This window comes from Pinus tabuliformis, chromosome 4_2, assembly GCF_031772625.1.
Source record: "Pinus tabuliformis cultivar Carrire ecotype Pingquan chromosome 4_2, CPIR1, whole genome shotgun sequence".
NCBI classification, from domain to species: domain Eukaryota; kingdom Viridiplantae; phylum Streptophyta; class Pinopsida; order Pinales; family Pinaceae; genus Pinus; species Pinus tabuliformis.
Window position 1 is genome coordinate 608,366,489 of NC_142304.1, and position 26,253 is coordinate 608,392,741.

Consider the following 26,253-nt stretch of genomic DNA (forward strand, 5'->3'; position numbering starts at 1 on the left):
AATAATTTAAAGTTGTTCGATTAATTGTTTTTTAACACCGAACATGGAGCACCACGCATGTATTACATGTGGATCGAGCATGGCACATGCATTGAAAGTGTCAATTTAAAGGAGACGTGTATTATATCTCATGGCATATATGTCCAGGCCCACCCTCCTCGATTGTCATATGTTGTTAAGTTCGATTGTCATATGTTGTTAAGTTTGGCACTCTTGTTTTATTTACAGGCTGAGGCAGGGCCCCCATGTGACACGTCAGGGTACCTTGGTAAATGTTCAACGACATCGATTTGTTCCCTGGTGATCTACGGTGCAGCTACATTTGCAACCCTAATTCATCGCATTACCCTAAGTCGTCCTCACATTTTGCCATTCTTCCACCGCGTTAGGGGTGAGTACTTGCAGAGGTAACCTGCCTGGTTGTCATATAGACGCCACTGCATCTCTATATTGGTCATTCTTCATCGCTGATGGTATCATTTCCTCTTCAATCGCGACATAAGGTTGAGAAAGGTAACAATTATAAGTATCGCCTTTAACAAATTCAGGGTTTTATATTGATTAATTTGCATATTTTTTTTTCAAGCTGAAGGTAAAGTAGGAAATAAAGTATAGCTCTCCAGTTAACCAGGGTTGAAGTACACTGCAATAAGTTGGTCATGTATTGTTCCATCCATAGCAAAGACCTCCCTAATTTTATATCATCTATGTCTCTTGTTTTGTCAATATTGGCTATCAGTTCTTTTATTGTTACAAAAAGAATGAAAGAAAAAGTCTTGTTGTTTCTGCAAGCTCTGGTAGGGGCCGTACATCATCAGCAAATCGGAAGTTGTGAATAATTATATGAAAAGAAGGAAATGACTATAATTTGGTCCTATATTTGCCTGAAAGTAATCCTCATGCTGATCTGAGTATAAGCTAAATTGAAGAGGGGAGAGGGAACACCCCTGTTCTATTTCAGTGGTGCCAAAAATGCTTTTTGTTAATTTTAATCAATAATGTTAATTTTTAATCTCTTTGTTATAGAAATCCGAAGCATGAACTATATAATTAATTGTCAATATGTGACATGCTAATTTTTTTAAATTCTTGTATTGCTTTTTTGGCAGATGGAAAATTTGAGAAAGCTGTCGTAACTGAATTCGTCTTTGCAAACAAGCTCCCATTAGTGACGACTTTCACCAGGGGAAGTGCTAATATGATATTTGACAGTTCTATAAAGAAACAAGTATGTTTAAGCCTGTCCTGTCATTCTTCTTTTCAAAGTTTTTTATTGAGTTCTGAATCTCACTAATTTACATGGATCTGAAAATGTTATTTATTGTTTCTTGATATGATTTGAATAAGTGTAGTATGCAAGTTGCCCTAACTTGATTGCTTTTTGTAGATCCTGCTCTTCGTAACTGCCAAGGATTATGAAAAGGTCATTCCATCATTTCAAGAAGCTGCAAAAGCATTTAAGGGAAAGGTATCGTTAGGCACAATTCACTTGTTGAACACATGTAATTATGTTGACACTTGTTCTTAGAGTTTCCTCGTTACAATTATTACATGGAGGACTCCTTTGGCACTATTATCATCTGAAACCTGCACTTCCTTTGGGGTTGAATTGTTGTTTAATCTGAGATTCCAGCGGGATGAAAATCTGTTTGTAATTGTTTCTGTTTATATGTGTATTTTGCCAGAGCCTTTTTGTGCATGTTGATTCTGACAATGCTGATGTTGGGAAACCAATTATGGAATACTTTGGCTTAAGTGGAGATGAACCAAAGGTAGATTATGTTCAGAAAATTTTGTATCTGAATTTTCTCTGTGCTGAATAATTTTAGATGAGTCATCCATCCTTCGCTCCAGGGATAATATTAGTTTGTGGTGTATTATGTTTGTTTTCGCTTCTTAGAAATAAAAGATTTTAATATCTAATTATTTTATAGGTAATTGCATGTGTTTTATCTAGAGAGCCCATCAAATATCTGTTTGAAGCTGAAATAAATGCGGATAACATCAAGGTAAGTCTCATTTTCTGATATGTCCTATTTGATTATCCAAGGAAGTTTGTCAAATTAACATCTTGTGTATACAGTTTTTGTAATAGTTATTGTTTATCCGGGTCGAATATGATTTGAGCTTGCACAGGAATATTGACCTCTAGAAATAACTATGTCATATCAAATACTAACTAGTTATTATATCTGCTTAATATAATCTAAACTGCATGGTGAAAGTGATAAGCATTAACTGCCTTGAAAAACCATGGATTTTAGTTGTGGCAACAGAACATTATCACAGAGTGTTTAACAGTTTGTTTCGACTGTTATGCAAAAACTCTCTAGTACATGAGACATTGTCACATTTCCTTTTCTTTACTCTCTTAGAAGAAAGGATATGATTGATTTACTTCTCTGTTGGGCTTTTGGAGAGGACTTCCTTGCGGACAAACTCAAGCCTTTCTTCAAGTCCGACCCTGTGCCGGAAAAGGTTTTTTGGTTTCTTCACTACTCCCATTTACATTTTGAGTTCTTTGTTATTTAGATTTTGATACAATGAATTACTTATTTATCAACTAAATTTTGCTGGCCATAATGAGTCATACCTATATTTTGATAGAATGATGGAGATGTAAAAATTGTTGTGGGAAAGAATTTTGATGAGATTGTACTGGATGAGTCCAAGGATGTCCTTCTCGAGGTAAGTTTGGCGTCCTTAAAAATAAGAAGGGACTTTCATATGGCTTTGCACAAGTCAATTTTGTTTCTTTGTTTGACAAAATTTTGTTCCTGGTAGATATATGCACCCTGGTGTGGGCATTGTCAAGCATTAGAACCTACATATAATAAACTTGCAAAGCAGCTTCGTGGGGTTGACTCCCTTGTCTTTGCGAGGGCTGCCTTCTACAATTCACCAGGGCTACCTTCTACAATTCAACACATGTTAGAATGTCTTCTTCAAATTTCTATGATGAAATGCATATGGTTACTTAAGGTGGCATGTAGATTTTGGACTATGATTTTTCAAGGCTGCTTTCTATGATCCAGTAGATATGCCAGAATTTCTTTCTCGCCCCTTCTGTGATGAAATGGATAAGGTGGCTTGCAGGCTTTATATTTTATATTTTCCCATGCTTTCAGGTTAACCAGATTCATTAGACTATCATAGCTCCTGGAGTGCATGCCACTTGGCCTTTGGCATCATAGCTCCTAGAGTGCATGCTACTTGGCCTTTGGCTTCAATCATGACCATTAGGGGTGGTTTGATCTTTGCTGTTATTGATTTGAACCTTACAAATGTCATCTTTTCTTGCACTTAGAACTGGGCTACCATATTTTTTCTAGAATCTAAACATGTCTTTCATAGACTGATTACTTGTCCTGTCTAGCCAATTGTTTGTGGTTGATAACTACTAGAATTCAGATAGTGCCCAACCAAGTTTTCCCTTTAAACTTTAGTTTCCTATTAGTTATTGCCATACTTATTAGAATGGCTTGGACTCGCCAAAAAGTGAGTGTAATATAATCTATTGCCCACAGTCCTTTTGTAAAATGCGACATCATTTTGATTAGGTTCATGCTCCCAGGTCTGCAGAATTTCCAAACACAGGATCTATACCATACTTGGTTATCTAGTATATGTTTAGGTAAGCTTGGGCATTGCCCAGAGAGTTCACAAAGATTTGTGGAAACACTATAAAATAAATCAAAGGATATGGAGTTATCCTTGTAGTATATTAAACGCATATAACCACAACTTAGCCATTTTATGTAAATTCTGATTTCCATCTATAGAACTCTATGATTATGCACAGTGGAGTTATGGGTATGTATCTTCCCCTCATTACTTCGACTCTTTCCCTTTATAGATTGCCATATCGCTGACTGTCATATCCTTTCTTCTGTGCAATGAGAAGTTCGAGCCTGTCACACTCAACTGCCAAAACCTCACTTGCAATCTAACACCAAGATTTTATTTGAGATTTGGCTCTGATGTCAGATACATCACTTAATTTCTGATTTACTTTTGCCGTCACATACATCATTTCATATGCCATCTGCCTCCGATGTCAGATAGATCACTTAATTGCACCGATTGCTCACTTAACTGCACCGATTGCATATCAAATTCTGCACCTTCCATCTTGCAACATTGAAATGGTAAGTTTTTTGTTTTATGGCGATCATTAAACACCGGTTTGCTCCAATAAATGCTCTTCATATTGGATTATATCCTCTCCAATCTGATCTTGACGTATTTCAACTCCATTTCAAATTAGTCCGTATATGTATTTATTTCTGCACATGTCAGAAATTTATCCCACATTCAAGTGTTGCGATCTTGCATGACTTTCCCTATTTGGTTATACAAATCTTTTCGGTTGCATCTCTTTTATCACATAGGTTCCAAAAACGCTCGTTCCACGAGGTTGAACAAGCCTATACAAACATCCATTACCCATTGTCTTTCAATCTTTTCAAATGATTACCTCTTGCTTCCAGTAAAATATTCTCAAAAACTCAGTTCCATTCACACTTAAAACCAGCTTGCAAACACGTTGAACTCTTTTATAAATTGGAAAAAGCAATGCCTAATTTCTTGCCTACAAAACAAAACTACCTTCTGCACCTACATATTGACATACATCTCTCTACTTCACATAACATGGAATCCATTAGCATAAGCCAACTTACTCAACTGGCAGCATTGTTTCTCTTAGCACTTGTTCCCATGACTCTTCTGATTATGGACATCGTAAAAGTAGAAGCACAAAGAAAAAAGAAACCAAGAAACAGCCACTAACATTAACATCTCGAACGAGGAGCATAGGAATCTATGGCAGGTACTCGGTTGTTAGACTATCCAGAGGACCATACGAATCTACAACAAGTACTTGGCTATTAGACTATCCATCCACTGCTTCTGCCTCAATAGCATCCTTGCCAGGGAATAGAAATAAGTGGCTTTTGGGTTCAATTCTTTTCCTTCTTCTGGGTATGGTTTTGCACAATGATTATGGAGTATATTTGAGTTACAGCTCACATTTTTTAGGAGAGATTGTCAAAATTCTGAATCTCAGGCCTATTTTTGCATTATTTTACGCGTTGTCTTAATCCCCGTCTTCCTTCTCTGTTACAGGTCTATACAGAAATTTGCAATCACCTAGAAAGGAGGTTTTCTTGAGTGTCTTCCCTGATAGTCAGGGTTTTGTTAAGTGCTTCTTAAAGGTGAGGTGTGCCTGTTCTAATATTTCAGTGAGATCAGATATAGATTTGCTATTTGGAAAAGAAAATCACTCCTGTTTGGCATTTTGTCTGATGCAAATGTTCCTGGTGAGGTGGAACACAAAGTCATGTCCTATATTCTTCTCCAAAGAAACCTCCCTGGTTTCAATCCAAATACGCGTCACTGCTTGTATGGATTAGTAAGTGCTCTGATTTCTAAAAAGAATGGCGTTGCTTGAACCTGACATGCTTCTCAATTTTAAGAGAGGTTGTTGACTTCTTTGCAACATAAACACTGATATTTTGTTTTCGGATATTTTGGGATTACCATGTAAGAGATAGCTTTGCCTCTGAGTATATACCTGTGGTGATGATACAGGTCATCACTTTCCCTGGTCAGCAAGAAAAATGCTACCTTTGTCAACATTATGCTAATAATTGAGCAGTTTCTCAACATCTGGACCCTGCGAGAGTACTCAACTGCTCAACATCTGGACCGTGCGAGAAGACAGAAGTGGCATCCGAAGGAGGCGAAGAGACCTGGAGAGACTATTCTCAAAGGGCACAGAAATTATGACTTGATGCTAAACTTACAACTGGGGATCAGGTTGAGTTATTTTCTGGCTTACTCATCCATCTCAGGTTGGAAAATATCAAAATACTTATATCTTGATGTGAGCTGTTACTGTTTTTAAGATCTTCTAATGGTCTTTGACTAAAGATATGCCAACCTTTCATGCCAGATGTTTTCATAGTGCAATTTAGACCTAGGTAATGTTTGTGCAGAGTTTCTCTAAATAAACAAAATTGACTATTAGATAAGTTTTCATAAGTTTTCAGAGCATTGAATTGCTAACTCAATTGCTCTCTTATAATGTTGAATATCTTCCAAACTATCGAAACAATACGTATGCAATTTTTTGCTGTTAGCTAATCTCTCTCTAACCTGAAGTGGGTGTTTACTAGCTGGTCAGCTCTAGGTGAATGCAGTGCTTCTTATTGGCTCTACCTTAGCATAATGACAACCTCTGGAAGAAACTTATTGGCCTCCATTTGCACTTGGGATTGAAGAAACTTGTGAATTTAGGATGCCTGAATCAATTTTTAGGTTGTATTATATAATGTAAATGCTTAGAACAGTAACTTTATCTTTGTATCTTGTATAAGTGAAACATCCATTTTTTTCCTTAAAATGTGAACAATCTTAGTAAGGGAAAAAATGGGTGTTTCACTTCTGACAGATATAGAGATGAAGTTCTGTTCAAAGTACTTACACTGTAAGATACAGACAGGAGTTTGAAGGATAGAAAAACATATTTGGAATTTACTTTATCAATTAAGTATTGACATGAGAGGATACAATTTCAACAAAATCTCATGTTCCAGGGCCAGAAGAAAAACAAAACCAGGAGGTCCTTGCATCTGAAGTGCTCCTGCTGAAAGCCTGGTCAGACACGTTAGAGTTGTGGTTTTCACCCTCCATTGGACATCCCTTGAAAGTCCCACTTTTGAGACTCTGTGAAAAAGATTCCTATCACCTTCATCTCTTACAAGACGTTCTTTCAATTATGTCCATGATTTGCTATTATTATTCTTTTTATCTGAAAAAATAATTTTCGAAGGTTCACTTTGAAGCTTATTTCTTCTTTTTTGTGGATTATACCCTTTAGCTTTCATTGTAGTCTTTTTTCAAAATGATATAATCATTACAGATCCTTTAATATGCCAAGGGAGCATAGGTATATGACACTAAACATGAAAATTTGTATCAACTAACAAAATCATGGAGCAAGCTTTTAATTTTTGAGCATAAACAGATAAAAGCACTTGCCAAGCCTAAATTCCATCCGCCCTACTGCCAACTTTCTATCAAATTGGTGGAATTTATCTTGAAGCCTGCAATAAGTTGTGCTTTATTTTTGTTTCCTTGACCTTCAAAGTTCAAACTTCGAACACAAGAAAATACATGTTTGAACAAGACATGTTCCAGGAGCCAGAAGAAAAACTAAACCAGCAGGCCCTAGCATCCTAAACATTTCTGCTAAAAGCCTGGTCAGGCATGTCAGAGGCGCAAGTTGAAGCAACCTTCACCCTCCATTGGACATTGATTAGAACCTCCACTCTCGAATCTATGTCAAGAAGATTCTCATCTCCTTGAGGCTTTTATGAACATGCATTTATACATTTCGTAAGGAACTTAAGAAATAAACCTCAGCTCCCCTCTGTTGTTCTATCAAGCACCTGGGACTAATTCTGGGTTATTAGACTACCATCTGTAAATGCATACTTCAACAGATCCAGCTGCTTATAGTTTCTAGGTTGGACACTGCCAAGTAGTGAAAAGATTGATGAGAAATATAGAAGGCTGCCCATGACTCTGCACAGGAATTTAGTGAAAAGACCCTCCATGACCTACAACTGTCCTCGAAACTTTACATCACATCCCTGTTGCAAATTCTCGGTAAGATGCCTACATCTTCCATGTCATATCTTTTTCTTTTCTGGCTGGAAAATGTAAATGAATCAGATCTTCACCTGGAGGCAAATGTTGTGATCAAGGTTTATCTTCCATGTCATATCTTTTTCTTTTCTGGCTGGAAAATGTAAATGAATCAGATCTTCACCTGGAGGCAAATGTTGTGATCAAGGTTTTAGTTGCAGGAATGAGTGCCCCTTTTTCGACTGTGTACAAGAGTTTAGAATGCTCCTTCTTAACTGTAGCTGGCAAATCCTTAAAAACAGAGTTCCCTTGCTCTAGCTTCTGAATCATAACATTGATGAGAAATATAGAAGGCTGGCCATGACTGTGCACAGGAATTTAGCATGCTCCTCCTTAACTGTAGATGGCAAACCCTTAAAATAATAAAAACAGAGTTTCCTTGCTCTGAATCATACCATTGGTGTATTTCTCTCCTTTTTTTACACTGAAATTTGTGAATTGCCATGGCCTTCCTACAATAATTTAGAATAGTGACTGTTTGTCACACTATGAACTCCTGCTAAAACTCAATTATAGAAATACGGCTTTTCTACACATTCTCAACCTTGATATTCAATCTCACTTGTTATGTTACTGGAGTTTGTCCCTGAATCTTTCGTTTGACTAGTTAGCTACAGTGGACTGATTTTCTTCACAGTGGTATTTTTTTATTCTCTCTGAGGTCTGATGCAGTCCTCTCATTAAATGAATTCTTTTCTGGCTGGAAAATGTAAATGAATCAGATCTTTACCTGGAGGCAAATGCTCTTTTCTGGCTGGAAAATGTAAATGAATCAGATCTTTACCTGGAGGCAAATGTTGTGATCAAGGTTTTAGTTGCAGGAATGAGTGCCCCTTTTTCGACTGTGTACAGGAGTTTAGCATGCTCCTTCCTAACCGTAGCTGGCAAATGCTTAAAAACAAAGTTCCCTTGCTCTAGCTTCTGAATCATAACATTGATGAGAAATGGAACAGCTAGCATGCAGGAGTGGCACTTTCTCAGTCAATGTAGGTGTAGGTGCATTCTCAGGCTGAACTTAATGCAGGGGCAGGATGAGCAATGGAATAGCTAGCATTACTGGAGTTTGTCCCTGAATCTTTTGTTTGACTAGTTAGCTATAGTGGACTGATTTTCTTCACAGTGGTATTTTTTTATTCTCTCTGAGGTCTGATGCACTCCTCTCATTAAATGAATTCTTTTCTGGCTGGAAAATGTAAATGAATCAGATCTTTACCTGGAGGCAAATGTTGTGATCAAGGTTTTAGTTGCAGGAATGAGTGCCCCTTTTTCGACTGTGTATAGGAGTTTCCTTTTTCGACTGTGTACAGGAGTTTAGCATGCTCCTTCTTAACTGTAGCTGACAAATGCTTAAAAACAGAGTTCCCTTGCTCTAGCTTCTGAATCATAACATTGATGAGCAATGGAACAGCTAGCATGCAGGAGTGGCACTTTCTCAGTCGATGCAGGTGCAGGTGCATTCTCAGGCTGAACTTAATGAAGGGGCAGGATGAGCAATGGAACAGCTAGCATGTAGGAGTGGTACTTTTTCAACATCTAGTTTGGTTTTCACGGGTGCATTCTCAGGCTAAACTTAATGCAGGGACTTGCTGCCTCGTAGCTTCCCTTGTTTGCTTTTGAAGCCAATTTGTCAGGATGACAAGAAGTTTATGATGTTGTTCACTTTATTACACTAACCACATTTTAAATCTAACGAAGACCCGTCTACACTCCTATAGTATATAATGGTCGACATTGGTGTTATCTTCTAATCACCACAATTGTAAATCTTTGAAGGCTAGGTTACACAAGGTTGTGTGTTAAGGAAGCGAATCTTGCCGCATAATTTTATTGGAAAGGTCCTGTCAATCTGTACAGAGGAGGTCTCCTCCTTGCATAATTTTATTGGAAAGTCTTGTCAATCTGTATAGGGGAGGTCTCCGGTGCGAATCAATTCTGTAGTCAACTCAGTGTCAATGGCTTATTTACAGTGCTGCTATATTGATTTTACCGGTAAATTTCTTCCTCCAATAACATTAATTTTCCTAGCCATTGAAAATTCGTTAGCTTTTGAGCTCTGTATCCCGTTTTCTTCGGAGAAACATTTTGCCTAAGGTCCGAGTGTAAGTTGGTAGTGATGCAGATGGAGGATGAGAAGCGTATGGATGAGGTCTGTAAGCAGATGTCTATTCCAGAGACAAAGCTTATGGAACAGTCACAGGTTATCAAGACATTGTCAAATAGCATCTTGGATTTGTTTAGGAGGCTGGAGGCAGTAGAGGATGACGATGACGATGATGAAGAATATATGAGGCCAAATGTCCAGGTGGAGGATTGGGTTGCATATCTACAGAGGATGGAGGCGGAAGATCCAGATAGATGGATTGCGTTGATTAGTGAGGGAGAGTCTTCAGGCTTTGCTCCCTCCACATATTCTTAGGTGACTTAGAAGATGGGGCTCATTGTTCGCTGCTCATGGCAATGAGTCCCTAAACATTTGAACAAGCATTATGATGACAGGAAGAGGATGCAGGAATGAATGCGACTGCGAGGCAACACATTGGAATTAGCATCATGACATGTTGTAGATGGGATGGAGTTTCCATGGACCTGAGCATGGGTTTGGAGCAGATTCTTGATTGAGTTTGAAATTGTGATAGGATATTGAAGAAACAACCAATGGTGGCATGGAGAAGGTACATTTTCATGGATTGAGCGCTACTGTTGAATTAGCTACCCAATTAGTTCAATGACATGAGGGCATGTAGTGCACTGGGTTTGTGTCAGATAGATGTCTTGGTTTCGACTGAGATGTTGTGTTGGCTGGAGTATTATGCAGAGGAGTTCACATGATGGAACAACACATGATGGAGATTGTCATATTATATATGTTGCAGGGATGTTTGCAATATATAGATGGATTGAATTCATGGATCAAGAAGATGATTGTTTGTAGAACACATACTGATGGATTATGTGGCATTGGTATGGACATCTTGGTGACAGATGGAAGCTACGGAGGATAGCCGGATTGCCGAGGACGGCAATGACCTTAGGTGGGGGAGGATGTAACACCCTACGGTAGTTGCGACGGTCGAGCAGCACGGGTGTGCCCACCGGGCGTTCCCACCGGGCGTGTTGAACAATGGAAACGAGCGAACCAATGAGTTAGCGAAGTGTGAGACACAGGAGGGAGGGCGAGCTGCGGTTGGCAAGCGAACGGGCTAGTGTGGCAACGAGCTAAGGCTGCAGACTTATGGTGGGTGAGCGGGCAGCTCGAGCCCACGAGCCGACTTGAGCCAAATAGCAAAGGGGCATGAAACAACGGTAGCACATAGGCGGGTCGACGTGTTTATGAACTGATATGTTATGGTTGGTGGGTTGGCCGAATGCCCCACACAACGGGCAAACACATATATATAACTGGTGATGAGATGGAGTTGGATCATCGAACCATTCGACCAAGCAACAAGTGCGAAGTCGAAGTGTGAGCTAAGGCACACGGTGGTTCTGCAGTTAGGTGCAGAATGACAGTGCAGATGAGCCCGCACAACGGGTGAACTGAAAGGCGTGAACGAAGGAGCTCGGGCAGGGTGACACGACGTGTGTGCCCGCCGAACGAAACGTTGGGCAAGTTGGTTGGGATAACTCATGCAGGGTGACCCGCGGGTGGGAGCGCCCGGTTAGGTGAAACAAAGTGAGACGGAGGTGTTGGTTTTTGAAGGTGCAACCGGCGTGCGGAGGTGCCCGAGTTGGGTGGCACGGTGACACGGGTAGCGGCGGCCGAGTTGGAAAACAACACAGTAGCTGAACGAATGCGTTCAGGGGTAAACGACGAGTTGGGCAAGTCGTGTGGCAACCGTGCGGGCGCGCCGACGAGCTGGGAAACCGAGTTTGCCGGGTGAATGTAAAATTTGACTAAGTGTAAATTTAGGGTTTCTCAAGATTGTAACTTATATATATATTGATATTGTGGGCAGACTCATTACAGGGAGTTGCCCCTCCCTTTATAACTATTGTGCATTTATGGTTAATGTTGTTTATGGTGAATGTTAATGGTTTTCACTGTGTTATAATGAAAACATATACTTGGTAAAAGAAGAAAATAAATTAAGTATTGAAAGTAGGTGTAGTCCACGATCGCAAGTATTGGTGAAAAGAAAGTGGTTGGTGGTGCCGCACCTCCTATAGTGCGGTTGAAAGAGTACCACCAGAGTAGGGGCATAACACGACCCACCTTGAGGATCATCTCAACATAGATTTTGTCAGCTAGGTCATGTTATTTGACGGGGAAATTTTTTCTGCTGCATGAGGACTGTAAATTGCCGGCAGTTTTGAAGTTGGAATGAATGCAAGATTTCCTTATTTCTGTATGGTCGGTGCTTCAATCTGGTACGGACCAGAAATAGCTATACGATACAAACAACATTTGTACCATTAAAATTGTGCAACATAGTTTTTGGCATTCTTACAAATTTGGTATCTGATAAAGTTTCAACACCTTTTAGATTAATCTAAACTATGGTATAATTCATTCAAAATTTGTTTTCCTGGATCTCCTCGGAAGAAACAAATTGAAATATGATGTTTGTCTAGAATTTATTTTTTGCCTAACAGCTCAATTTAGGTTGTTAAATGTTTGTTATGGCTTCTTATTAATCCCAATTTTCAGTTACTTTAATTCTTGCGATCCATTGATAGCTCTGGTCTGATGTTTTAAGCTGTTGATTAACTTTTTTATTAAAGATTAATTTTGTCAATATTATATATGATCGGTATATTTAAAGAGTTCGAAAACTAAAATTCTCTATTTATTATAATAACAAAATTTTTAGTTTCAAATTCAACCCTTACCAGCAGTCTGTGACATTGGCAATGACCTTACACTCTTTATGTTTAGCGGAGGAAAAACAACTGAAAGAGGCAAAATCTTTGTCTTACTTTAGAAATAGAAATGCTCCAGATCTTGCCTTTCCTTCTAATAATAGTGAGCACTTCTGGAGGGTTCATGTAATGGCCCAAACGACTTATTATGGTCATTCAAGATCGATGCATTTGAAGATCATAAAATTTTGAGAGATTATAAACATTATACCATATTATTTCATCTAGAAACAAATCATATTTATTTCATGGTGTTGGATTAAAACATTTTTGATACTGTCACTTGTAATTCCGATAGTTGTCTCTGGAATGTTTGCAATCGAGGATTCTGTCTTTTTTGCCAGTGTGCAACTTTTGATTGTGTTAATTTTGTCTGTCTGTACCCACCACTGTCTTCACCCAAACCATTTTTTCCCTCAATTTCCAGTGTATCTTCCCTCAATTTCGATCAGTTTCAAAAAACATAAATATACTTCTTCCAATCTACTTTATCCACCTTTCACTCATTCTTTTCACTTTTCAACTTGATTTCAATTCAGGAAGTGTGTACAACGCTGTGTCTGAGCACTTATAGGATGAACAAATCCTGGAAACAAACTTTGATCATATCTTTTGCTCATACAGTTTAAAGTTTACAAAACTTTTGAGAAGTGCAATTCAAATATTCTACGTCTTGATACAGAATTATTCTATACTCTGTCTTTCCGTGTTTTTTCAGCGTTTTTTTCAAGTTAATTTTGTGTTTGCGGTGGAGGAGCTCTGCATATTTTATTTTTTTCCTTTCTTTTCTGTTTTCAACTTAAATTTATTATTCACATGTTTTCTCTATTAATATTCAATTATTTACTAATCGTATATTCACTTGCTTACAATTTATCAATTGACCATTTGATTATTTACAATTTATTATAAAATTATTATATAAATTTTACATATACTATTTTTTATAAATTATTAAATATAAATTTATATTTAAAATTAAAAATACTAATACACTTCAATTTTAAAAAATAAATAACTAAATATAACCAAATTTGAAAAAAAAATAATACATTACATAAAATAAAATAATTATAAAATTATAAAAAACTTAATCCTTATCCATATTCTTAAATTTGAATACGAAATTTACAATTTTCCTTTCGATATCTTATATAATATATTTTATTATATTTTATTATTTAAAATTTTCTAATTTTAGAAATTATTTTGTTATTTTTATTTATATTTTATATTCTTTTTTACATTATTCATTATTTTTCTTATCAATATGTAACGCATTCTTTCCTTTGTTGCTATCGATGTTGATCATTGTACACGACCATCAAGCCATTTTGTTATTTTTATTTATATTTTATATTCTTTTTAACATTATTCATTATTTTTCTTATCAATATGTAACGCATTCTTTCCTTTGTTGCTATCGATGTTGATCATTGTACACGACCATCAAGCCTTTCTCCATTGTCCATGCCTGGGAACTAGACCTTATAGCGTAGGCGTGTTGTAGGTGGCATTGTGGGTAAAGCTCTAAAACTTCAAGTATTTTGTTATATTTACACTAGACGTGTTTTTTTGCGAGTTTGGGTGAGAAAACATTGTTCACCTCAACCAATGCTTGCTTTCTATTTTTACACTGAAGGTGTTTTCTTTGTCAGCTTCGGGTGAGCATAGACTATTCACCGTGTTTTTTTTCCGACTTCGAATGAGCACACACTATTCACCTCAGCCAATGCCCGCTCTCCATTTTCGTTTTCCTTTTTCAAGTTAAAATCCAAAGCGTGGAAAGGTTTTGCACAACCATTTTTTGTTCCCCTTCGATCTAGATGCCATTAACTAAGGTGCATGATATGAAATTAGCAGTTCAACGTATGATATGAAATTGGCAGAATTGTTGGATTGTTTACCATTTGAAATTAGTTTAGCCGTAGGGGAGTTAGCTGAAGTGCTAGAGAAACGAGAATTCATTGGGAAACAACGAGACGAAGGCACTGAATTATTATTACCATGTTCTATAGTGCGATCGCCATCAATTTTTTCATTTTTCCAAACACAACTTTTATTAACCTGGACACATTTTTCTTCTTGTGTGTGTAGTCGGTGCGATTTTTTTGATGATCCCCAACATCTGCAGCCGACGTTTGACACAACGATGGGCTCTGTGGTGGCATGCGATTTCGCCTATTCTTGATTCTTTGATGGGTAAGTAATATCGAAGATTTTGTTATTCAAAGACGAAACACATAACTTATTGGTTGTTGCAGGCTTTTCATTTTACTTTTCTTGAACCTCTGCAACTCCAATTTTTCTTTCGTTGGGTATGTCTATGGACAGGCACAACCATCAGTGGGAGCAGAGGTTCAGCTTCAATCGACCCATTCCCAATTTCTCTGTTATGGATTACATAATTCCTTAATTCATCTCCCACTGTTGCACTTTGTTACTAGCCTCCTTTAATTATCTATATGATAACCTGTTGATTGGGTTTACTAAAATCTAATGAATTAAGGAATTATGTGACCCAAAAGCATTTAGATGTTTTTTCCTTTTTTGGGTTTATGTCAATGTAAAGTATGTTGGATCAGGTGGACAGTAAAATTAAATAAACACAGAATTAACACAGCAGAAGATCAAACACATAGAACACAGCTTTTTACGTGGTTCACCCAACCAATCTGGGCTACGTCCACCAAACATAGGCATCGGCAATTCTCATTAATCAACAGGAGATTACATCAATGAAACTCTCACACTCACACCCAGCTATCCGTATGACAACCTATTTTATAGTAGAGAGAATCTAACTGCTCTCACATCAAATTTAGGATGCATTAATTTGCTCCCAACAACCTGGAGATAATCCAGCAACAAATTTTCTATTGTTGTCACCTACAGAGATTTCTGCCTATTTTACTTCAAACAGAAAATCTCAACAGTCTCCACCTTGACAACAATTCGCCTGATGCCCTGTTATTATTATTTTATCTTTTCTGCAAGCCAAGAGAAGCCAAACACCAGCGTAGCTTCTCCAACAAAACTGGTTTCGTGAACATGTCTGCACAGTTCTCCTTTGTATGCACCTTTTCAAGAGAAACTCCCCTTTCAGTGATAACCTGTCTTACAAAATGATATTTGATTGGAATATGATTTGACTTACTATGATAGGCCGGATTCTTAGCCAAATGTATTGCACTTTGACTGTCACAAAGTAACCTGATGTTGTCCTGTAACCTACCAAACTCACCAAGCAAACCTTTCAACCAAACCACCTCTTTGCGAGCATGAGAAGCAGCAATGTATTCTGCTTCAGTAGTAGACAAAGCAACAATATTCTGTAGCTTTGACATCCAGCTTATAGCTCCACCTGCAAGAGTAAAGACGTACCCTGAAGTTGATCTTCTCTTATCTAGATCACCTGCAAAATCGGAATCAACATATCCGCAAACATATTCACTACTCTTATTGTAAGAAATACAATAACTACTTGTGCCTCTCAAGTACCGAAGCACCCATTTTACTGCTGACCAGTGCTCTTTACCCGGATTTGCCATGTACCTGCTGACAACCCCAACTGCATGAAAAATATCTGGTCGCGTACACACCATCGCATACATCAAACATCCTACTACATTGGCATAAGGAATTCGAGACATATAATCCTTTTCTTCATCGGTATTAGGACATAAACTCGAAGAAAGCTTAAAATGGGAAGCTAAAGGGATCGACACAGGCTTCACATTGTTCATACCAAACCTCAAAAGTATTTTCTCAACATACTTCTGTTGTGATAGCCACAGCTTACCATTGCCCCTGTCTCTGAAAATCTCCATGCCCAAAATCTGTCTTGCGGCTCCTAGATCTTTCATATCAAACGTCCTTGCCATCTGAGTCTTCAACCTATTGATTTCTTCAATGCTTTTGCTTGCTAAAAGCATATCATCAACATACAACACTAAGATAATGAACATGCCATTATTTAACTGCTTAAAATAAACACAATGATCATATTCACTTCTTACATATTTCTGACTCAACATGAAAGAATCAAACTTCTTATACCACTGCCGAGGCGACTGCTTCAGGCCATATAATGACTTCTTGAGCCTGCAGACAAATTTCGCATTGCGATGCTGAACAAACCCTTCCGGTTGTTCCATATATATTTCCTCATCTAAATCACCATGTAGAAATGCAGTCTTAACATCTAACTGCTGCAACTCCAAATCAAACAAAGCCACTAATGCTAACACAATTCTAATTGAAACAATTTTAACCACTGGTGAAAATATCTCATGAAAGTCTATGCCAGCTTTCTGAGAAAACCCTTTTGCAACCAGTCTCGCTTTGTACCTGTCTTCCGTATCATTCACACCTCGTTTCAGCTTGAAGACCCACTTGCATCCCACAGTTTTCCTGCCTTTGGGAAGTTCAACTAGATCCCACGTGCCATTCTTACCTAAGGCCATCATTTCTTCCTTCATGGCTGCTTTCCATTTGTCACTATCTGAACCTTCTACAGCTTCCTGATAACACAAAGGTTCATCATCATTAGCAATCAAAGCAACTGAATCATCATACCTTCTCGGACGGCGTTTGATCCTTGTAGATCTCCTTAAGAATGTTTCTGGTGCTTCCACAACTGGCTGTCTATCAACTGTAGGAATTTCTTCATGATCGCCATCTGAGACCTGTTCATGTCCTCCATCTGAACCCTGTTCATAATCTGATTCTGAAACCTGTTCATGACTAGAATCTGAACTAGGGTCGTTATGACTATCATTAGAAATGCTGTCAAACTGAATATGCTGGAAATCAGATACATCATCCTGTTTTAATCTTCTATCTACATTTAACTGTACAAGAGAGGATTCATTAAACCTTACATCTCTGTTGATGATGATTTTGCGGGTAGTAGGATCCCACAATCTAAATCCCTTTGTTCCATCACCATACCCAACAAAGATATACCTTTTAGACTTTGGATCTAATTTAGTTCGCTGATGTTTAGGCACTAGAGCATATGCATCACAACCAAACACTCTGAGTTTAGAATAGTCACAAGGGTGTCCTGTCCATACCTCTTGCGGAACCTTGCAGTCTATTGCCGTTGATGGAGATCGGTTTATCACATAACAAGCAGTTGCCACCGCTTCCGTCCACAACTCCTTTGGCAACCCGGCGTTACTCAGCATACACCTTGCTCTCTCTAGAAGAGTCCTGTTCATGCGTTCAGCAACTCCATTCTGCTGAGGAGTATAAACCGTGGTCTTATGTCTCTCGATCCCTGCATCCTTGCAATAGCTGTCAAACTCCTTGGAGGAAAACTCACCACCATTGTCAGTTCTTAAACATTTTATAGTTCTACCAGTGCTGTTTTCTACCAATGCTCTAAACTGCTTGAAAACTGTAAAAACATCAGACTTCTTTTTCAACATGAAGACCCAAACTTTCCGAGAGAAGTCATCAATGAATGATACAAAATAAGATGAACCACCATATGAAGCTGTAGGAGCTGGACCCCAAACATCTGAATGGATATAAAACTGTAATTCAAGGTGGAGTTATGAAAATCTATAAACGTATTTTACTAGTGATGAAGGCTAAGAAAGTAGGAAATCTATTTCAGTTAGAAGGTAGAACTGGGTCAGATCATGTGTCTGTGTCTGAACATGACAGTAGTTCCATTCACTTATGGCATCAAAGATTGGGGCATATGAGTGAAAGAGGATTGAAAATTTTGGCTGACCGAAAGTTACTTCCTAATCTAAGATCTGGAAAATTGGATTTCTGTAAACATTGTTTGTAAAAATTCCAGAGTTCTTACAAGTGGTATCAGAGCCATGCCCCAAAGTTAGCCAAGTGGATGAATTCTCGGAATGTCGAACGAAGGTGGTGGGCCCCGGTAATATCACGATGGGATCCGTGGATGAGCTCGGTTAGACAGGCGGTGTGCTCCGGATTCTTCATGGACGTGTCCTGGCCCCAACACGGTGAAGAGGAGTTGACCTGGGATAGAGCAAAAGCTCTCGAGGCAGGTGGTGCTTCCATGTAAGGCGTGTGCTTCCAACGCATTGGAGCAGAGAATCCTGGTTGGTAGAGAGTGGACGGATGGATAATCGTTTGAGGGGAGGCTCGATGGTCCTTTGTTCGAGGGGAGGATTGTTGGGTATACGACCAAATAGTCCCACATTGACTAGAAGTGGGGAAGATCATGGGTATATAAGGATGGACAAATATCTCCATTGGTATGAGGCCTTTTGGGGTAAGTCCAAAAGCAAATCCATGAGGGCTTAGGCCCAAAGTGGACAATATCATACCATTGTGGAGATATGTGGTGTCCAGAGTCCTTACAAAGTATTCTGGACATTCCATCTATTGGAGTCCCCTCTACAACAACTAAACCAATGTTGTAAAACCTTGATATACTTTCAATGTATTCCTATTAACATGAGTTCATTAAATTCTTCTGAAACCAAATTATTTGCTAGGTAACCTTAGTCTAATCTATGGAGTCATAAAGATTTTTGTGACTCTTCAAATGGAAGATAGGGTAGAATAGATAGGCTACACCAATGAACCAATTTCTCAACTTTGAAAGGGATAATTGTGATTTTCCAACCTGCAATTCTATGTGCATAAATCACAACACAACTTGGAAAAATAGGCCCATAACAACCATCATTAATAATCCTGAGTTGACAACATTAACAACCTTATAAAAACTTGTTTTCTCTTATTGTGAATAACACCACCTATGAAAAGGCACATCCAAGCATAAACAACATGTTTGAAAAGACAAAACCAAGTAAAATATCATTGCGCAATGCAAGTAATTCTATTTTCAAGAGCATATGATGCTATGATCATCTCAATCATGTTTCCAATTGTATCATTCAAAAGGCCTCCAACTATTGGACAAGTGAAAAATGCTTGCTTCCCTGCGACAAAACCTATTTTCTCAGGAAAAGGTGTTATGTCCAACCAACTGAACAAGAAAAATCGTCTATGTTATCCCTTTAAAAAATAGCTAAATTCACAATTCTCTTGATTTTGTTTCAGTGTAATTAGAGACAGTAGAGGAAGGTCATAAAAGCAAGCTTGTCAGTTCAACCAAGTATTGTATAAATGTTCACCTTTTAACTTCCTTCTTCCTTACCCGAAGCAACAACAACTTGATTTGGAATTTTGCAATAGATGAACCTTAAAAACTCAACATAATCTCAAGAATAAATTTCTAGCTATATATCCAAGAATGCTCGGAGGAATCCAATCGAGCTACCAGATGAAGAATCCATATATTTGATTACTTTGAAAATGGAGTGAAGCACACACAAACATTTAATGAAAAGAGAGGTATGCAGTCGAGCTATTTGTTCCAAAAATTGTGAATGTGTTTCCCAAAGTGACTATTTGACATAATATCCAAAACATCAGCACTGAATCCATGTCTAGCCTCCCGTATTTTTTCAAAACCATCCGATCTTCTTCAAAAATCCCACATTTTTCTTATATATCAACAAGGGCACTTTCTACGAATCCATTTATAGCTGATCCAATTTTGATGATTTAAGAATGGATCTGCTTCCTCATTTCAACAATAACTAGGACATTGCAAGCACTAAGAATGCTAGATTAGGTCAAGTGAAAGGGTTTCATGCCAATTCACTGCATACGCTGAAAGAGATTTTAGAGCATCCTCACTTTGCAGATTTTGGGCATATATTGTTCAATTCAAAGGAGGACAAAAGTGTCTCTTGTGAACTCATGTGGTGGAAGATCTCGACATCTGTTTTAGTTGGCAGTTGGTTTTGAATGCACTTTCTGGAATTTTTGAACAAGTGTATAATTGTGTTGTTGTCATACAATTGTATGGAGTAAACCGAAGGTGGAATGCAAATGGTAATAGTTGTATGTTGTTTCAAGCTAGGGGTTGCACTCCAACGAAACATTGCCACCTAGCCATAGGATATTTGGAAAAACAACCCATAGCGAACTCCCCTTTGGTAAACTTTGAATATCCCGGGGTCACACAATTCAACTGTGATCGTTGATATTTGACTGCCAACGCCCTGATCGTTGATATTTGACTGCCAACGCCCTGCATTGAAAGCTACATGGAGATTATATGTTGTGCATTTTTTATTTGTGGGTATGGTATATATCCCACATTGATAACATGGATGAGTTTTATGGTGTTTATATACGCCATAACTTTCATTTTTTTTTTTTGTACTGCACCATATGGTTCTCTTCTCTTGTGGCTTGGCCTTTGGTAATTGATAGACTTTAATGAAAATTACTGGTAACCCTAAGGCTGAAAAGTCGAAATTTTACTTGTAACCGTAAGGCTGAAAAAGTCAAAATTTTTAAATCTGAAACTTAATACGAGAGAGCGTGCCCACTGATTGTGGAGGAGAGGTGGGTTGTGGTTATTGATGGAATGAGTCGTGCAAGCAAATTCAAGATCACTGAGTCTTTCACCACTCATTAGAATCATGTGCTCTCCAAATGGATTCTAATTTATGTCCCCTTGCAGATAGTGATTATTCAATTTTTATTTTTTTTTCTAAACCTTTAGACATCAATCATGGCCGAGTAATTTCCTCTTTCAAATTTTCTTAGATACAAAATTTATATTGCAACGGGATTGTATGGTGTTAAGACTATATGATATTCGATAACATTTAATTTCAATATTATAATTTTAATGTCAATGCTATCGAAAGTTATTTATTTAGTAAATGTTATTTAAAATAAAATTATTTTTAAGAAATTGTCGAATTATTTTTCATTGTTTAAGACTTTATTTTTGTCGAATATAAACAAATTAGCTAACAACTCAAAAATAGAAATATTTTGGTAATAGTCAAAATTTAAATGGTATGGTTTTCTTAAATAACATAACGAGTCATTGAGAATTTGCAGATAGAAACAAATAATCACTTTGTTCACTACAATTGAAAATTTAATTATGATAGGTTTTTTCATTTACAAAAGATAACATACACAGTTAAATGAACAAGAATTTTATATATACAAAGAACAGTTAGTTTAAATGGCATGATTTTCTTAAATAACAATGATGAGTTAATGAGCATTTGTGAATAACAACCAAAATTCTATGCTCACTACCATTTTCAAAAGATGCTGGAATCCAATCATTTATATATATAAATATATGAAGCGTTTTTGGTATTTTTAGAATATATTGGAATCCAATCATTTATATATATAAATATATGAAATGTTTTTGGTATTTCTAGAATATACCAAAACCTGCGAGAGATAATCTATGAATGTTATTTTTTTGAAAATGAAAATTATTTTAGTATCCTTTATTTCATTCATGTATGGATTTTTTAAGATCATTTCCAAAGTTTTAATTTTTTCTCCTCCAAAATGCATTTATATGATGCTAAGAGTATGAGAGGGTCATGTAGAGTCATGATTAGCTTTAATGGAAAACATATAGCTTCTTTTGCATTTGTCGTGAGCATAGTTTTAGACAATAAAGTAGAAGTTTCAACACTTTGGAAATATATTACTCTTGTTAACTCTTGAATTCATGAGGCATTGCCTCTTTTAGGGAACTCTATGCTTGTCATAATTGCATGGAAATGGCTCAATGAAATCTCCTCTCCCTCCTCTCACACATTATACAAAGACCCTAATTTCTAATCAAGAAATTTGAATAAAGTATCCTTCTTTAATACCTTTGTGACAATGATTTCATTGAAAACACAACGATAAGCTAGGGCCTCATGATAACAAAGGTTGACTCATCACTAATAAAAACGACTTGATCCATCTTTCAATATATCCTCATCTATGAACTCTCTTGGATGTGTAACACATAAAATTTTCAAGTAGACAAATTCTTTCTACTAAGTCACATCATGTAAAAGAGGAGAAGTGAGCTTTATTACCCATTGTCTTGCCAATGCGCCCATCCAGTGGATGAAAAGTTAAAACCTTATATGCATGTGTTTCTCAAATAAATACAAAAAAGGGGTTAATTTGTCCCTTTCAAAATGGTTTGAAGTCGGCTAGATCAATGCGACTGAAGTATACATTCACCAATGGTTTGTTTACAGACAACATGAGATATAAGGGAGGTCTCACAAGAAGAACATGGAATATCTCCTCATTGGAGTTGTACAAAGGTACGTGGTTTGAAGTGTTTGTATGTTAATTCTTTCATGGCCTCTGTTATCACCCAAAAATTCTCAAAACATCATTGTGTCAACTCAGCTTTTGGTCGTGATTTCAAGGAGGTCTAAAGGTAATTTTAGTCTTGATAAAAGGGTAAGTGATAGGGTTTGAAGTCTTAAAATGTCATCTTTCATTTCCAAATAAAGTCCTTTAGGTTCACTTTATGCTCAAATATGTCACATTTTCCATTTAGAAGTCATTCCATTAAGTTTAGGGTTAAATTTTTGCAATCATACAGAAATCCACAGTTTCGTAGTGCAGCTAGTAGTCAACTTCCAAGGGGGTTCCTGAGTAATTGAAAACTCATTTTTGAAAATTGAAAGAGGTTTTTCTTTCTAACATACTTAAATACAAAAACCTCTCTCAGTTTCTTTAAATTCATTATGAGGTGGGAGGCATTTATGACCCAACGTGCGCTACAAAACTGCTGAAAGTCATTAAGAGAAAAACTCTATTTTCTAGTTTTAGTAGTTCACTTCATGATTAGTTTTTGGCCAAATGAAAAAATCTTTTAGAATTATGAAAGACGTTTCTCTTCATAAAATCTCCAGCTACAATAACCTCTCTCACTTTCCTCAAAAGTGTTACCAGTTGAAAGAAACAAGGTTTTCTTTGAAGCCATATTTTCAGAAATCAGAATTTTCCAGTTTTACACATGTTGTTCAAAGACAATTTTTGGACAGATAGGTGATGGATCAGTAGGGTTGGTAACAATGTTGGAGGCATCATAAAGGTTGAAGACATGGATTAACAATTGTCAAAGAATTTATTTAAGTCTTAGATAAGGTTGTTGAAACATGTTTTAGGAGTTTCAGTCCTATTTGTATTAGGACTCTTAAAAAAACAGTTAGTTGTCAGCTTGTAATTAAGAGTTTGTTTTATGAGTAGATAGGTGTCAATTTTAGAAATTCGAATTCTCCTAAGGATGGATCATAGAATCAAGGGTTGTAGAGATTTTATATGAAGCATGAGGTTGAATTCCTCATGGTTGGAATTTGATTAGCAAAAGAAGCTGTGTTATTGAGGCAGATTGTGTGTTTTTCAAACTTAATACAAAGATCAGTTTTACTACTCAAGATTCACAAGGGGTTTATGTGTTTGAGATTTCTATGGCCTTTTTGAATTACTTATTTGCAGTGGTATGAACATGTGTTACTTAGAATTCATTGGAAAATGTTCTAACTTCCTTCACATGCTTGTAAATTGTGTTTATTCACTGTGTTACTGTTTCACTTATAAATCTAAACTCCAAGTGCCTTGTCTTCCATGTTTAGCTGATTATGATGTTTTGTTGAAGACTATTTTGACTCCATAGCCCAATAGATGTTTGCTAAATCTTTTATTCAACCAGTTATACATTTTTGTCCATTTTTATTTCTAGAGTTAGTCATCTAATCATTAATCAAAAATCTTAAACCTATTGAGAGAGCCCTCTCAGGTTGAGGAGGCTAAGCCTCAGCCAAAAGGTTGGTTTGAAATAGTTACACTGAGATTGACTTGATGAGCAACCTATCAAGGTCATATTTTGGTGATAACAACCTCTATGTTTCATTTTGTACAAGGAATATGTGTTTGGAGTCATGCTCTATTGTGTAAGATTCTATGGAAGTGGTTGTTGTCTTGATTATGCAACTATTTAGTTTTGTTGTAGTGATTTAATTGTAGCCTCATTGTTAGTTCTAGATTTGCTTGTCAACATTTTTGAAAAATATTTTTTTACAATCATATACTAAGAATGCCAAGGAAGAGTAAGATATTTGTTTCTATATATAAATTCCCTTGCAATGCATTTTACTTATTCACAATTTTTGAAGGTGCATCATGAAACATTCTCACATAGGCCAAGTGGTTATGTATCATTATATCATTTCTAAGGTTCTGAAGTATTGTAATAAAAAAAAAATGAGGACTGAAGAAACAATTTTTAAAAATGGCATTGATGCCAAAATTGTATATTAATCTATAAAAATTATAAAACATTTGAATATATTGTGAACTCAACTAAGAGACAGTGAAACACCAAGGTCATCCTAAGTCCAATCATTATAAGTGTATTATGCGTAGTGAGGTAACTAGTCTAAAATTTGAAGGAAATTTCACTTTGGCCTTTATTTTATTTAAAGTTTTTATGAGGATTTGATGTATTTGAGATGTGTTTCCGAAATGTTCTATGATAATGCATTTACATTGAGTTTTTTATCATGTTCGAAAGAACTTGGATGAGATTTGTAAATGTAATTAGTGGTTTTAATGACTCAATTATATAATTTTAGTGGTATAGTGGTCACCAAATTATATATTTTCATGGAAATTTTCCTAATGTGGTGGGAACAATTTTTCTGATAGTGCCGGATTTTTTTTTGGTACGGCTACCAAATGAGACTTTGTGCTTCGATGTGATTGAAAAAACATTGAGTTTATTTTATTTGAAGGTAAATACTAGAATATAGACGATTCGGCGAACAAGATGATAGGATCATTCACAATGGAGAACGTCGGATTCCTCATTTGAAAACCAGGCATCGAGAAGCAAATCGGTGGAAAAAGGTAGTGAACAAATAAGGACGGCACATTTTCGTTATAGAACTTGGAAAATTAAGGGCGACAACTATGGGTTTTGTCATTTTCGTAATAGAGCTTGGAAAATTAAGGGCGACAACTATTGGTTTTGTCACGGACTCGATATTTCTAGATAGAAACATATAAATGGACTTGTGGGGTACTCACACAAATCAAAAGGTTGAACAATGAAAGGTGCACATGGAGCTCCAATGTATTTCAGCGATATCTTATGCTTGGTGTCATTGACATGATCTTTATTAATAAAAGCCTCTAAAAGTGTCTTTTTCTTTTGGTGTGGACAGGGGCCTATGCCCTGGTGTCGTACTTTGAAATTCACAAAAGATTAAATCTGGATTGGTGGATGTCATTCATATCTTAAAATGAGTGCGGAAGTTCCCACGTATACCCGCCTATCCACAAGGAAATGCGATATTTCAGCATGGAAGTTTGATCTTCCAAATTACCTTATAACACTAACACTTTCTTAAAAGATTACAGTGAATTCTTTATTTAATTTAAAGCAATTCACAATGAGTCTTTCCTTAACAATCGCTTCCATACTAAAATTATCTTAAAATATTATAGTGGACACTATATTGAATTTAAGACAACTTTTTAGGGGTTTTTCGGTCAAAAAAAGATTCTTTCTTATCGTCTCCGCTTTTTTCTCTTTAAAGAAACTTTAGTCAATCAGCCAGAGTCGAGAGTGACCCAGCTGTAGAAAGTTAATCAGCAATCTTTTATTTTTTATAATACTTCGAAACCACCCTCGTATGTGTGAAAAGTTAATCAGCCCGCTTTTCCTTTTGTTATAATAATGGAAATTTATATATAATTAGTCAATAATAACAGTGACGTTGCCTGGTAATCAGCCCCAACTTCGAAGTAAGAAGAACATACGTTACA

At 36.8% G+C, this 26,253-nt stretch overlaps 1 long non-coding RNA gene across 1 annotated transcript; it reads left to right on the top strand.

Annotated features, from left to right (window-relative positions):
• Positions 1-2,407: 2,407 nt before the first annotated feature.
• Positions 2,408-2,823, top strand: LOC149170753 (uncharacterized). Its single transcript, XR_016259501.1, has 3 exons — positions 2,408-2,478; positions 2,608-2,688; positions 2,785-2,823. It is a non-coding gene; the product is annotated as an uncharacterized LOC149170753 (long non-coding RNA).
• Positions 2,824-26,253: the final 23,430 nt, after the last annotated feature.